We start from the raw sequence: 16,269 nt of genomic DNA on the forward strand, positions 1-16,269 counted from the left end.
CCTAATAAACAATCGTGGTACAAAGCTCAATAAAAATATAAAAAAATTGGCGCATATCCAACAATATCTGAGGCGGAAATTGCCTAACAGAATAAACATCACTGAAACACATATAGAAAAATGTACCGGACACATAAGGGGCCGTTTCAGAGTTACCTTGAGGTTTCGTGAGGGCTTCTATGGCAGCGGAAGAGCTAGTACCGTCGTGAAATACGGAACCCAATGGAGTCTGTATGGCCATCAATCTTTATGTGCTTCATCCGTCGAATACACGACAGAGCGTCTAAAAATGTGGGAGCAATCTCAAGTTGCAGCTGACAGGCGTATGCCAGTAAGGTATAATGCAATCCAATATATTTATAATTCACTTTCGCGTAGAGTCTATGAACGATGGCGTGATATTAGCCAGGAGGGTATAAGGACTATCACTCGATACCTGGCAGGACACTCCAACCTTTGGTCCCATTTTTATAAAATGGAATTTTGAGGCGACGAAGTGCATAAGTAGTCTTAGACTTACATTTAGGAACGTGAATGGAGGATCGACCTCGATCGATCTCGGAAATCAGCTCGAAAACGCACTATCTTAGAAAACTTTTCAAGAATGCCTTAATTCAAAACTTGGTTGAAGAATGCCCTATCTCAGAATTCGAGATAGGTCCATCTTTCACTCAAGTCCCGATATACTCTTTCAGAAGCAATGTCGTCTTCATTCAAAATCGAGAGCATAACAGCCTCAAACTTCTTACGCAGTACGCATCATTTATTTTTCCCCCATTACTTAATTTTATTTTTTATGGATAACCTTTTTAAAGCCGCTATATCCAAGCGCCAAAAAGCTCTTCATTATTTTCTTTTTCGCACGCTTTTAGGCATTCCTCATTTCATTCCACTTGACGCCCATCTAAAAGCAATTTTATTTATAATGCGAAAATTTTACAATGCCACGCAACACGCATTTCCGCAATGAATCTACCATTGACAGGTCCCTACATCATTAAGTGCGACAAGGCTTCCTGCGCCATGGAGATACTTACTTAAATTTAAGTACATGTATCTGTATGTATGTATGTATGTATGTGAATGTTTTGCCATTCAGTAGCTGTGGCAGCTACTTACAATCGGCAAAAGTAGATATAGATTCAACACCGTGATAGCAGATACTCATTTGTTATATTTATATACATTAGAGGTTGGTCCAAAAATGCATGTGAAAAAGTAAAGTGGGAATATTAATGCTCTCACCTCCTAGGATTGTTCTATACCGAAAAAAATATACCCCAATTTTTTTATTTTTTTTTTTTAAATAAAAAAATATTTAGAGGTCGCTCAAAGCGCCCAAAGTTTTCCATGTATTTTATATGGGGAAAAACAACTTTTGGTAGAAATGGTATAGAATTCTTAAAAATCAATATTTCTCTATCGGAAAACTCTGTTTACCTGTAGAAGATTCCCAGTTATAATACCTAATTGTTTATTTAAACGCTTTTTCATCGCAACTATAACTTATAGGTCCGCCTAAAACCCAAAAAAACCCCGAAAAATGCAAAAGGGGGACCAATAAAAAATGGTTAGTATTAAAAAATGGTTATCAAAATGGTAAGGTCTCCTGATGAGAACCAGAGTTTTCCGATCGAAAAATATCGATTTTCAAGGATTCTATACCATTTCAACGAAAAGTTGTTTCTTTCCCATACAAAAATACATGTAAAACTTTTAGGCGCTTTGAGCGACCTCTAAATTTTGTTTTGATTTCAAAATAAAAAAATCGGGTTATACTTTTTTCGATATAAAACAATCCTAGGGGGTGAGAGCATTACAATTCCGTCTTTACTGTTTTTGGACCACCCGAATGTACATATGCATATACATACATAAGTAATCGTCTATATACTTGATATAATATACATATGTAAATATGTATTTTACTATATATGTGTGGATTTGTATATGCCTCTATACGAACCTAAATTTCGGTCATTATTAACAGTTTCCTCAATTTTATGGGCACTTAAAGAAGCCGTAGAAGAGAAATAATAAAAAAAGGTGTTGGCAAAAAATAAACAGTCAACTACAAAAAAAATTCTCACCAGCGGAAAATCTATCAAACGCCGTCATGTTATGGTACACCACGGAAGCCCCTCAGCTTAGCTTGTCTAAAACAAATTTTCTGTTCAAATTTATGTCTAATATACGAGTAATTTTATGGTGGTTACCTTGCGCCGCATATGGCTTAGCCTCAACATGGCGCTCTAGAGACAAATAATGAGGATTCGCGCAAAACAGCAAGTTGATTTATAGGCCTATAACTTCCTCTTTTTATGAATTTGCAGTGAGCTGGACTTAATTAGCATCGATCAAAAACTTTTTCACTCTTTTTCGCCAGCAGAATGCTCAGAACGTTGAAATGTGTTTTAAGGCGCAAAATATTAAATTATGATACTTTTTTACCACTGAAATTATCAATAAATTTAGAAGTGGAAGTACTATGTACTTCATATGTATGTAAATATGTAAATTCATATAATTCATATAATATATAATTTTAAATTTATATGTGCTCATACATACTTGTGTATATGGCAAAATTATGCTGCTCTTAGAGCTTTTTACATTTTTATTACACAGCGAAATATTTCAAATGTGGAAGCAGCGGCAAAAATAAAGCAAGGCAAGGGTGCAATGAAGAATAGAACTGAGAAATTAATTGAAAATAATAAACTTAGAAGAAAATTAGTTTGCTTGCTTTGTGCCGGTGAAAAAAAAAATGGACAAATTGCAAACGACCAAATAAAAATGTAAGTTCATGCGAACCCGAACCAGTACCCGAGCCCCATAGATTTACCCGCCGCGGGTATTTTTAAAATTCATCTTTTATCGTGCATTTTTCAGAATTGCTATTACATAATTTTGAGCTCTTCTTTATTGAGATAAAAGGTACACATACGGTATCGGTCATATCTATAGCACGCTATTTCAAAGTAATATTGTCAGCCACATATGTGTATTTTTAAGAATTTTCAATTAAAATACAGTTCATTCTTTTACAATACCCAATGCACCCGAGTTTAAAACTTTATAGAAAACTACAACAAAAATGCCACAAATTTTCACCCAAATTTCAAACTCTTTTCTCAGAAGTGTTAGATTTTTTTTGAGTATACAGTTTTGTAGCCCATTAAATTTTAGTCTAGTAATGTGTCAGTTTCAAGTGGCTAAAAATTGCCGTTGATTTTCTCGATTTTTTTTCGTATTTGCTTCCATATAACGAATAAACACAATTTATTTGTATATGGAAGAAAATTGCAACACGTTCGGCAAATTTAATTTTAGTAGGATGAAGTGCAAATTTCAAGACGCTAAAAAATCGCGTTGATTTTTAATAACTTTTTTAGTTGACAGTGTGGTGGATTTTCTTCCATATGAAGTATGCTCGACAATTTGTTTTGTATGGAAAAATTCCTAAGTTTGGAAACTTTTGGGTGTAATTGGTAAAGTCTGTTGAAGTTTTATAATTTTTGTACAAAGTTTGAAATATGGATTTACATATGTGACGCCGATCGAAGAAACGTCGTCTTAGCGTCTTTTGGGAAAGAAAAGGTAGCAACTCAAAATTTACAAATGAAAAATGAAAAATCGAATTTTTGGAAGCTAAGGTGTGTTTCTTCCGGCGCGTCACATATATAGTTGCGTAAGCCTCTACGAGTTCCAATTTACACACACTTTTCCCATATATATCGCATACATACTTACCATATATATTTATACATATATATGTATGTATTTATATAATTGTAAGAACTAATTAAAAGAGAAATAAGAGCAAGAGAGCTTTTACGTTTGGACGATTTTCTTTTTTTATATTTTCCATACCAATTTTTATTTTTATTTTTTCAATTTTATATAGAGCCTGGGGAAAACTCAAGAAATACGAAAAAATTTCCGTCAATATTTTCAACTTTTCAATTCGATTTCTTCGAAAAATTTTGAGTACGCAGTTTTGTAGCCCATTAAATTTTAATGTAATAAGATGCAACTTTCAAGTCTCCAAAAATTACCCTTGGTTTTTGAGAATTTTTTTGTCAAGGGTGTTTCGCATTTTCTTCCATGAACAAAATCTATTTTTATATGGAAGAAAATGCGCAACACCCTCGACAAAAAAAAATCTCGAAAGTCAACGGTAATTTTTATAGAGTTGAGACGTGCTATATTACTAATTCCATATGGAAATATTTTTAGACGAATTTTTGCGGGATACTTATTTTTTCCGGTCAGTATAAATGTGGATACTTTTTTAAATAGGCCAAAATTTTATATTTCCTATAAAGTTTTTTTCGTTCAAAAATCGATTTTCAGTAAAGATAGAAAGCATTACGTTTTCTAAACGTATTAAGAATCGCTACTTAAGCGTGAAATTAAAGCATTTTATTTTTTGTGAACGAAGCAATGAACATATGAAGAGATCACACCAAAATAGGTATAAGCGAAATTGTGTTAATTAGCTTAAAAGGATGCTTTAAGCAAGATCTTAATATAGGTAGATATCGTCGTTTAAAGTACAAAACCGCGTATCAACTAAATGCAAAACCGCGTATGTGACGTTGCATAAATTATTTTCTAAAGAGTAAAAACACTTATGTTTTAAAGTGGTTCCCTTTTTTATAGAGCAATCGCATTTCTGGCTAGTATATTTCAGGACGAATGGATCAGGATTGAGCCAAGAGCTTGTGTGAGCAAATCCAATTTTTGGTAGCAATTTTTGGTTTTGCAGAATGACGATACACGGTTTTGTACTTTAAACGACGATATATATAAAGTAAATTATACTCTTTCTGTAGTAATCTCTTTCATATCACATATTTTCATTTGTTAATTTAAAAAGAAAGAAGATTTCAATGTAGTTTAAAAAACTAAATTTGATTTATTTAAGGAAACTTGTATGAATTTTACTGAAAAGACTTTAAATACACTCTAAAAAAATTTTGTTTATTTGCGCATATTAAGAGAGGTAACCAGTTTCCTCTTTTAATGTGTGCAAATTTGCACGCCGTGTAATAAAATTAATCATTGCTTGTTTACTTTTTCATACCAAATTTTTCGCAAAGAGCAAAATTACACATAAAATGTTTAAAATAAAGTAATGTTTATTATTAGTAGGAAATGTATTTGTAGTTTGAAAATTTTTGCAATTTTAAACATTCTATATATGTGTATTTATGTGTATATTTTAATGATCTCAAGTTCAAAATCAAATACTGAACATCTCATACGTATACAGATTCTTGTTGAAAAATAGATACTTTTCAGTAGTAGTTTTACATGCTCTTTTTAGAGTGTACTTGCTATTTATTATACTTGCTTTGCAAAATACTTATGCACAAAAAATGTACTTTATAAATTGAAATTACAAATGTTTGATTTTATGTACATGTATTCCAAGTCCTTAGGATGGATTAAATTATGCCTTTTTCATGAAAATGTTTGGTTTTCTTACAAATTATGAGACATATATGTAAAAAAAGAAAATTGGATACATTTGGATACATTTTTGGCTTGGTCAGTGATACATTTTCTTGAGACGGCGCGGCAACACTGCTTGTAACACAAGGCCTTTTTATTTTTGACGCATCACAAAAGAGAGTTCAATAAAAAAATACAGGTATAAAAGTAATAAAGTCTAAGTTCGGGCGGAGCCGAACATTAAATACCCGGCGCAAGTATTAAATATACGTTTTCCACCTTTCCGAAAGCTACCACTACATGATAAGCCGGGGTGTATAAATTTTAAGTAAATTAGCGTCCTTAAATTTCGAAATATTGAAATTTCGGACATTTCTGAAATTTACCGTTATATGAAAAGCGGCCGTAATTTTAGTCCGATTTCAATAATAAATAATGATTTTATCATAAACGTATTTCCTGGTAAAGAATTGTTCCAAACATCAATTTTGAACAAATTAGCTTTAATATTTACTGATTTATCGAAGATTTCGTATTTTTCTAAATTACCGTTATATGGGATGTGGGCGTGGTTATTGTCCGATTTTAAAAATCCTGTACCAGGACCAACAACTGTGCCAAGTTTGGAAGAAATTGGTGCAGCGGTTACCAAGATATACACATGTAACCATAAGTGGGCGTGGCTACACCCATTTGCCAAAATTTTTTAATATTCTTATTTTTCGTCTAAAATTCATTGTGAATATCAATTTTGAGTGAATTATCTTCAGTAGTTACTAAAATATCGCAGTTTTCGCATTTCTGAAATTTACCGTTATATGGGAGGTAGGCGTGGTTATTGTCCGATTTCGCCCATTTTCAATACCATCCGTCCTACGCCCAGAAAAAGTCCACGTACCAAGTTTCGTTACGATATCTCAATTTTTACTCGAGTTATCGTGTGCACAGACGGACGGACGGACGAACGGACGGACGGACAGACAGTCACCGCTGAATGGATTTCTCTTTTCATTCTGATCATTTGTGTATACATTTGTCTATATCTATCTCGATTCGTTTTGCCTGTTACAAACAACCGTTATGTGAACAAAGTTATAATACCCTTGTGCACAAGTGCGCTCGGGTATAAAAATAAAGCAATCGTGTTTTACAACATTTTTGGAGAGGGCTAAATAAATCTGTGGCATTTTAATAAAGTAACTTATCTCGATATAAGGCATTTTCCCCTTTAAAGAAATATTTCATTGGGTTACCAAACAATACTCCTCAACAATTAACTAACCATAGGTGTAAACTTAATAAATATATTAAATTTTTTAAGCGAAACTTATTATTTTTTAATTCAAAGTCAAACCTTCTAAAGTCATTTAAGTTGTTTTAATAAAATGCTACAGAAATATGCACCATAGCGTCTAATAATTAAATTTGTATGTACTAAAATCAAAATTTTTCATACAAGGTCCAATAAAAATGTAAAAAATATAAAATATTTCCTGGAACTCACCCGTTCTTTTGACCAAATTAAAAAGACATGTGTCACTGTTCGGTAGTTAGGTTTTTTAAGTTTTGAGTTGCGACGTTTGTCAAAGCCACACACACTTTTATACGCACTCACAAATATGGTAGCCTTTTTTATACCTTTCATGAGCATGAAATGGTATTATAACTTTGGTCCGATGTTTGTAAGTACCAGAACAAAAAGAGATAGACCCATGAAAATGTATACTTATATGATCAGAACGTCGAGCTGAGTTGATTTAGCCATGTCCGTCTGTCCGTCTGTCCGTCTGTCCGTCTGTCTGTCTGTTTGTATGCAATCTAGTCTCTCAGTTTTCGAGATATCCGGATGAAATTTGGAAGGTGGGTGTATTTTTATAATGTATTAATCATTTGTCGGAACCGGAAGAATCGGACTACTATAACATATAGCTCCCATACAACTGATTGTTCAGATATGAGATTTTTCATTATAACTTCGCCATTTATGCAGCTACGAACATGAAATTTTGCAATATTTGCACCCATTATCAACAGAATACTTATAGTGAAAATTACAAAGATCGGATCACTATAACCTATAGCTCCCATACAACTGATTGTTCAGATATAAAATTTTGCGTTATAACTCCTCCATTTATATAGCTAGGAACATGAAATTCCGCACTGTTTTCAATAATTATCTACAGAAAACTTACAGTGAAAATTAAAAAGATCGGGTAACTATAACCTATAGCTCCCATACAACTGATTGTTCAGATATGAGATTTTTCGTTATAATTCATCCATTTATGTAGCTAGGACCATGAAATTTCGCGCTGTTTTCACTCATTATCAACAGAAGACTTACCTCGAAAATAATAAAGATCGGGTCACTATAACCTGCAGCCCCCATACAACTGATTGTTCAGATATGAGGTCTTTTATCATAACTCCTCCATTTATGCAGCTAGGAACATGAAATTTCGCACCATTTTCACTCATTATTAACAGAATACTTACAGTGAAAATAACAAGGATCGGATGACTACAACATATATCTTCCATACATCTGATTGTTCAGATATTGGATTTTACTGTAAAACTTCTTTATTTGAATAGCTAAAACCGATAAATTTCGTAAGATATTTTATAAATAATAATACAAAGTCTACTGTGAAAATCGTCAAAATCTATGCTGTATAAGCTTTATCTCCTATAGCACTGATTGTTCAGATACCAGTTTTTGCCATATATCTCCTTTATGTAGGAAACTAAACCCAATAAATTGTGTTACCGGTTTACATACCGATCACATAGCGGTGAAAATCACTTAGATTGGTGTCATATAAACTATATCTTCCATACCTCTGATTGTTTAGATGCGATTTTTTATATAAGTATGTAACTCCTCTATCGATGTATGCAGATGTATTCAAAAGCAGTAATCTGTCAAACTAAAATTTGCAGATGTTCATGAAAGGTATGAAGCCTTCGGCATAGCCGAAGACAGCGCTGCTCTTACTTGTTCCATATATGTAATACTTCTATATTGGCAGTAAGCTAACTTCTCAATGTGTAAGCATTCCGAAATCAAAGCGAGATAGTCTAGTACCGTTTTTGTCAATGTATTGTGTACTTGAGTGCCGTTTTTGTATATGTGTTGTGTACATGTTTATTTATAAACGTGTGTGTTCCTTTTCTTTCGTACGTGTTTATTAATAAATCTGTACTGTAGTGTTTTCGGACGGTACTAGCTCTTACTGCCAATATAGGAGTATTACATATATGCTTTTTTCACATGCTGCGCGAGAGCCCTTTTCTTTGCCCACTTTGCCCATTGGCAAACTTTGCTGGCGGCTCATGGGCCACAAAACTTCTTATTTAATATGGTTGCACTTTATAGATAACAGATAATGAATTGTATTAATTCAAATTACAACTTCAAATAATCACACTTTGCACTTAAATACTTAATTTAAATCACAAATTTAGTAAAACTGTTCACTAGAACCGAAGAGCGGAAAAACGAGTAGCAAACATTAGCGAAAGTTGAAACACGACTGAGGATACGGAATCGCGGATGGCAGAAACACAGGGTGGAAGGAAATCAAATTTTAAATTATAATACATATTCAATGTAGTTGTGACACAAACCTCATAAAAAATTAATTCAAATAAATTTTCTATTATGCCGACGAAATTTGCCATGCATGTACTGCTAACAGTATTTCCCATGACTCACCCTTTGATTTGATCGAATATTGGAGGCACCTAAAACTTTTCGCGACTACTATGTACGTATTTGTATACACCCCGTGTCAAAATTATAAGTGCACCCCAAGTTTTAATGTAACTAGTAATTAATAGATGATTAATTTTTTATAATTTTTGTTTGTTATTTACTCTTAGTAATGTTTTATAAAATAACAGTTTCCTCTTAAATAAAAAAATCGTTGATTTTTCCAATTTTTTTGTTGAATGTTGGAGTTTCTTATTTTCTTACATTGTGTTTTTTTTTAATATTGCGCAAAGTTTGAAACTCGGATTTAGACAGTTTTCGTATAAGAATAAACTACATATCGTCACCTGTAAAGCAAAAAGACGTAACAAACATCGTCAATGAAATGCAAAAAGTCGTAACTTATAAAAAATTCAAAATTCCCTTCTTTATTGCGATGACGGATTATCGAATTACAACTACCCTAGGGATGGCAAAGTCGACTTCGACTTTCGACCAAAATCGACTTTTTACTCCTGAAAGTCGAATTTTAGTGATCGACTTTCAGTTTATGGAAGTCGACTGAAGTCGACTTTTCACTTTCGACTCTCGACTCTTTTTTAATTTATTTGCATATAAAAACTGATCTTCTAACAAGGGCGCGGAGTGCTGTTTGGTCGTATTTAAAAAAAATTGCCAATAAAACTGAAGTGAAATTTTAAAAGTGTGGTAGAGAAATGAATTTTAATGACAGTACAACAACATTGTCAAATCATTTAAGAGCAGCGCATAAAATTACTATACGAAAACAAATTCCTCAAATTTGTTAATCGTTTGTCTCCACAATCTTCAGTTAATAATGAGGTAAGATAAACATGGGTATTTATTTTAAAAATTTCATGCAAGAAAGTTTTTCTGCATGAGTTTATGTAAGTTTCTACAGACAGTTTTTGGTTCGAATTTGACCAATCCGTAAGGTACAACATTTTAAACGCCGCTAAAAACGTTGCTGGTAGGATTCCAGTTAATATGCGACATTAGTCGTGTGGATAGTCCGAATCCACTAGTTGTCTGGGCTACTCCCATATTTATCCATGCTTATAAAGTGGCACTTATATTTCTACCAATACCCGCCAATTCTGCTCCATCGGAAAGGCCACATTTTTCAAAAAGTTGTCCGTAATTAACAAATATCGATTCAAAAAATTTTTAGAATTTTCTTTTGTGAAAATTTAAAAATTTTTAAATTATTTTTTAAAAATATAATTTTTAAAAACCCTCACAACCAACATTTTCATGCTGTATAACTAGAACAATTTTCAAAATTTTTAAAAATTTCACTAAACTACAGATTATCCTAAAGACCACTAGTAAATCATGATATTTTTGGCGTATTCTGACTCTTATATTTATAGCTAATATAAATGCGGAGTATACTTAATACATTTTATTTTTATTAAAATAGTCGAAAAAAGTCGAACAAAGTCGACTTTTCTTCGTGGATCGGTCGACTTTTAAAGTCGACTGTACAGAGTCGATCGAAAAGTCGAAAGTCGACTTTCTAGTGAAGTCGAACAACCCTAAACTACCCACATCGTTTAATGAAAAAAAAGATTATTGGTCACGATTTTTTCCATTCCAGTGACAATGTTGTTACGTTTTTTTGCATTTCAGGTGACGATATATGTCTATAAAAAACTAAAATTATAAAAGAAAAAATAGATTGTTAAAACTTTTCAAAATGTGGAGCTTTCTTAATTGTGATACAAGGTTTACTATCACAGCTTCAGAGATGTTTTTTGGAAGATACATACATTACAAATGAAAGTGTACACCTTTTTCTAATACAATGCATATTTAAAATTATTTTGATGAGGAATTTTTTGCATTAATTATTTAGGAAAATATAGTTCATTCAAACCATATAAATCAAAGTTTTCTACTTTATATAAGTTCACAAATATTCAAAACATTTTCATCAAAATTTTTTACTTTTATTCAGAATTTCTAAAAAATGTGCATGTGTGTATTGTTAACGATGGAATTTTACTCCAATGAAGTGCAAGTTTCAAACGACTAAAAAATTCCGTTGATTTTTGAGAATTTATTGCTGTTGGTAACGGATTTTTGCACTTTTTTCAATGTAAGCATGAATTTCTTATAAAATAAAATGCGCCAGACCGTTAGCAACAAATTTTAAAACGCCAGCTTTTGTAAAATTTAACGCAAACGCAGTCTCCAAAAAAATTTGTTTCACAAAGCAACGCAAATTTTTTAGCCGGTTCAAACTTGCACCTCATTAGATTAAAATTCAATGGGCTATAAAACTGCATATTCGAAAATGTTCTAGAGATTCTTAATAAAAATTTGAAAATTTTGATGAAAACTTTTTGAATTTTTTGGGAACTTTATATAAAGTGTAAAACTTTGATATATATGGTATATATAAGAGAATGAATTATATTTTCGTAAATACATAATTAATCCAAAGCCTTTTCAATAAAATAATTTTGAATATTAAGCGCATTTTGTTTAACACGAATATACATTTACGCTTGACGTATAAAAAACAAGCATCGACAATTTCCATTTAAAACAAGTAATTTTGATTTTATCGAAAACTATTCATAAGCACATAAAGTTTGTTGTAAAAAACACACCTGTTATATAAATATTAAATTACATCAAGGTGACACTTTCATTTGTCGCCTAGTGTACATTACATACCGGCATAAGTATCTACATCATCGCATTCATACAAACGCAAAAATGCTCGCACTTTTAGCTGCGCAATCACCTTCATTTACTCGGGTGAGGTGTGATTTAGCACTGCATCGACCAACATTCATTTTCTTATTCAAAACTTTTGCGCTTACACACATTTTTCACATTACAAAAGAGGGCATATTCAACCAAAACACCTCGTAATAATTTATTCACTTTTATTAAAACACTTGCGCACTTATTTTGATTCACAAATTAAATAAATTATTTCCTCCCCGAAACCAAATGCTAAGCGAACGAACACCTAATTCAACCGGCGGCTTAAATACGACTGAGGAAACGGAACTGTTGGCGATAGGAACACAGAGAGCAAAGTCATAAATTTTCACTGGCATCGAATTTACTAGAAAGTTTTTCAAAAATTATCTAGCCATGACAAAAACCAATTAGCTCTGTTTAATTAACAGGTTGGCACTAAAAAAATTGTCACAGAAATTATGATTGCATGTAGATACAAAAGTATGTACATATCTACAAACATAAGTTCATATGCTAAAAATCCCAGTTTCATTAAATTGTGTTCTTTTATTTTCAATTTCAAGTATCACTTTTAATTCAAAGCGTATATGCAGATCCAATATTCGATTCAATCAAAGGGTGAGTCATGGGAAATATTGTTAGCAGTACATGCATGGCAAATTTCGTCGGCATAATAGAAAATTTATTTGAATTAATTTTTTATGAGGTTTGTGTCACTACTACATTGAATATGTATTATAATTTAAAATTTGATTTCCTTCCACCCTGTGTTTCTGCCATCCGCGATTCCGTATCCTCAGTCGTGTTTCAACTTTCGCTAATGTTTGCTGCTCGTTTTTCTGCGCGTCGGTTCTAGTGAACAGTTTTACTAAATTTGTGATTTAAATTAAGTATTTAAGTGCAAAATGTGATTTATTAAGTGTTTATAGTGTATTTAAGTTGTAATTACAATTAATACAACTCATTATTTGCTATCTATAAAGTGCAAGCATATTAAATAAAAAGTTTTGTGGCCCATGCGCCGCCAGCAGTGTTTGCCAATATAGCGACGCGTGGGCAAAGAAAAAGGCTTTCGCGCACCATGTGAAAAAAGGCTACCATATTTGTGCGTGCCTATAAAAGTGTGTTAATACATATTTGTGTACAATCTATGGTCTTTGGCAAACGTCGCAACTCAAAACTAAAAAAAACCCAACAGTGGCACATGTCTTTTTAATTTGGTCAAAAGAACGGGTGAGTTCCAGGAAATATATTATATTTTTTACATTTTTATTGGACCTTGTGAGAAAAATTTTGATATTGGTACATGCATATTTAATTATATTTAAGCGTTATGGTACATATCTTTGTAGCATTTTATTAAAACAACTTAAGTGACTTTAGAAGGTTTGACTTTGAATAACAAATAATAAGTTTCGCTTAAAAAGCTTAATATTTCTATTAAGTTTACACCTATGGCTAGTTAATTGTTGAACTCAATGAAATATTTTTTTAAATAGAAAATGCCTTATCTCGAGATAACTTACTTTAGTAAAATGCCACAGATTTATTTAGACCTTTCCAAAAATGTTGTAAAACACGATTGCTTTATTTTTATACGTATATTTTTTATTGAACTCTGTCTCTTTGGTGATACGTCAAAAATAAAAAGTGTGTTTCAAGTACGCATTACATTTAATAAAAGGCGGCCAAACTATCAAAATTTTCGTACATTCATACATATTTACAAACATGTTTCATTCAAGTGCCCATTGATGTTGCAATAAATAAGACTAAAACGCTTGCAAAAATTACTCCACACTTACACATTTAAATAGTATGTTTTCCCTAAAACCAAAAGCTAAATATTGTTCATCAGACTAACGCATTTTATACAAACCAAGCGCACAAATGGCTGAAATTTCTATTTTCAACCAAAAAATATAAATTATATGCAAATACTTGAAGTTATTAAGCTAAACAATGACATAGCAGTGCAAAAATATTTTATTATGTGCTGCAGCGCACTGTGAATATGATTTTGGAATGGTGTTTGCAAATGCCAGAATACGCCGGAAGATGCTGTGTGGTACTGCTATTATACATCCTTCCAACTTTGCCATCGTTTTGTCATTTGGCTTGGCCACCTTCTGCTGCGGTATGTGTTTGTCTGTCCCTAGAAAGACAAACTTCTAACATGACCATAAAACAAAATCGTAACAGCCAGAGAACTCGTTACAGATTTGTGTGTGTTTTTGTAAACTCTAGGTAAACGGCAGTTCGACTAGTAAAATTTACACGGCAGAAATATTTTAATTTTGTGGAACAAATACAATATGGTGCTTTTTGTCGATGACTATTTTGTTTTTTTTTTTGGCTCCCACATCGATTTTTTTTGGGTAATACCTAAAAACAAGTTCCCTGAAATTTTGAGTGTCTATTGCGGCGTAACTCTAACTCCCACCAGCGAGGTAGTACGGGTCACTAAACCAAATATTTCCATTAAATTCCCGTTTTTTGCACCTATGTCGTACATAACAAGAGCTACAGAAAAATTGCAAATGACAAACTTGTAGGCCATTCAACTTCCTACCAAAAAGTTTCAGAACACCAAATCGTTACTATCGATATTTCTTGATATATTTGGCTTTGAAGTTGATCAACAATGTCTACAATTCAGCTCAATAATCAATGAAAATTCCACACTACCTCAACTTCAACTTTTTTTGTAGGAAATTGAATGGCCTAGAAGTTTGTCGTTTGCAGTTTTTCTGTAGCTCTTGTTATTTATGGGATTGGGGCAAAAAAAAGGAATTTCATGAAAATATAGTTTACGTGTATTTTGAACGGCAAATTTTTGCACGCCTTGGTCGAGCAGTTAATTAAATTTGTTTTTAGATATTTCCCACAAAATTTTGAGATAGGAGTCAAAAAAAAAAGATAGTCACCGAAAAAAAGCACCCTAATATACCTACATACACAAAGGACACCCGTTTACATGCATGTTTTTGTACACATTTGTATGTAAATGTGTTACTATTTTTCAAGCAGCTACTATTTATTTAGTTTGGCATCCCGTAGAGTTAATAAATTTTACTGAAAATGCAAAATTACAAAATGGCTTGCAAATAGAGTTAGCTTTCGGAGTTAGCTTTCAATAAAAGCTGCTGCACATAAAAATTTATGCTCGTACATGTAACATGCTGTAACAAATATCAAAAATTTAAAACCTTCTTATTTACGTAAAAATTCAAGGAATGCCGTTTGCAAATGCAAATCATAATAACCACCTGCCGTTTGTGTTGTGAATAAGCTTATTACTGTACTTAGTTTTGTGAACTATGCTAAAACGTACAATTTATTTGAGTAGTGAGTCTCGGGAATTTTGTGTAAAATTTAATTTTTAGTGAAGGAAAATTTCACATGCGTATCTGAAATGCGTCAGACCTGAATACAATATCTTTTGAACAAAACAAAGTTATACTGGCTATCAAAACTGAGTGCATGGTGATTTTATTTTAAATATTTATGTTTTTCAAGTTAATTGTTTGGTTATTTTTTTATAAAAATATTTTTCATGCTTTAGCCTAAAGCAATTAACTCAAACTTTCAAACTTAATACAAACTCTAGAAAATGCAATAAATTTCCATAAAAATTTTGGACTTTTTAATCTGAATTTTGACTATGCAGTTACATGCTCATGAAAGTTTAGTAAAATATGTGCGCTAAGCGCGTAGATTTTTGATACTTTTTTGTTGATATGTTTTTTCCATACAAAGATGAATTTGAAGAACATGCGCAAGACCGTTTGCAAAAAAAAATATTTCAAAAATCAACGCCGGCTTTCATAAATTGCTCCTCTTATATGAAGAAATCGCTGTTTAAAACTTCCACTCATTTTACTAAAATTTCATGGGGCATGTAACTATGTATATATCCAAGAATTCAGATTAAAAAGATTTAAATTTTGATGGAAATTTGTTGAATTTTTTTTTTAATTTTTATTATTATGGGGGACCTGCGCAACCTTCTGTAGCAAGGGTGGACAAAAAGGCGAAATGGGGTATGTCTGTAGTCTCAGTTGGTCCTCTTCCAGAGCCATTATTACTTGGTGCGTACACTCTAAACTCAGTAGTTAAGTACTAGAAGGCGGCCATAGAAAGCCAAGGATTTTCGGCTACCCTTTTAATAGATCGGATATTACTCAATTAAACAGAAATTATACCAGGTCATTCTCTGGGTACCTAACGGGCAGCAAGCAACTACGATTTGATACGCACCGATTTGATGTGATCGGAGGATCAGAATTCCGGTTCTGCCTTGAGTATTAGGAAACATCCGAACACATTCTTTGCGCCTGTCCGGCTTA

At 32.4% G+C, this 16,269-nt stretch overlaps 1 protein-coding gene across 1 annotated transcript in view; it reads left to right on the forward strand.

Annotated features, from left to right (window-relative positions):
- Positions 1-12,748: 12,748 nt before the first annotated feature.
- Positions 12,749-16,269, forward strand: part of LOC118744797 (proton-coupled amino acid transporter-like protein CG1139) — a gene marked incomplete in the record, with an annotated part of 239,955 nt that continues 236,434 nt past the window's right edge. The window contains 1 exon segment of the mRNA XM_036478140.1: positions 12,749-13,116.

The sequence above is a fragment of the Rhagoletis pomonella genome, unplaced genomic scaffold (genome assembly GCF_013731165.1).
Source record: "Rhagoletis pomonella isolate Grant_MI unplaced genomic scaffold, Rhpom_1.0 Rhpom_scaffold_00008, whole genome shotgun sequence".
NCBI lineage: Eukaryota > Metazoa > Arthropoda > Insecta > Diptera > Tephritidae > Rhagoletis > Rhagoletis pomonella.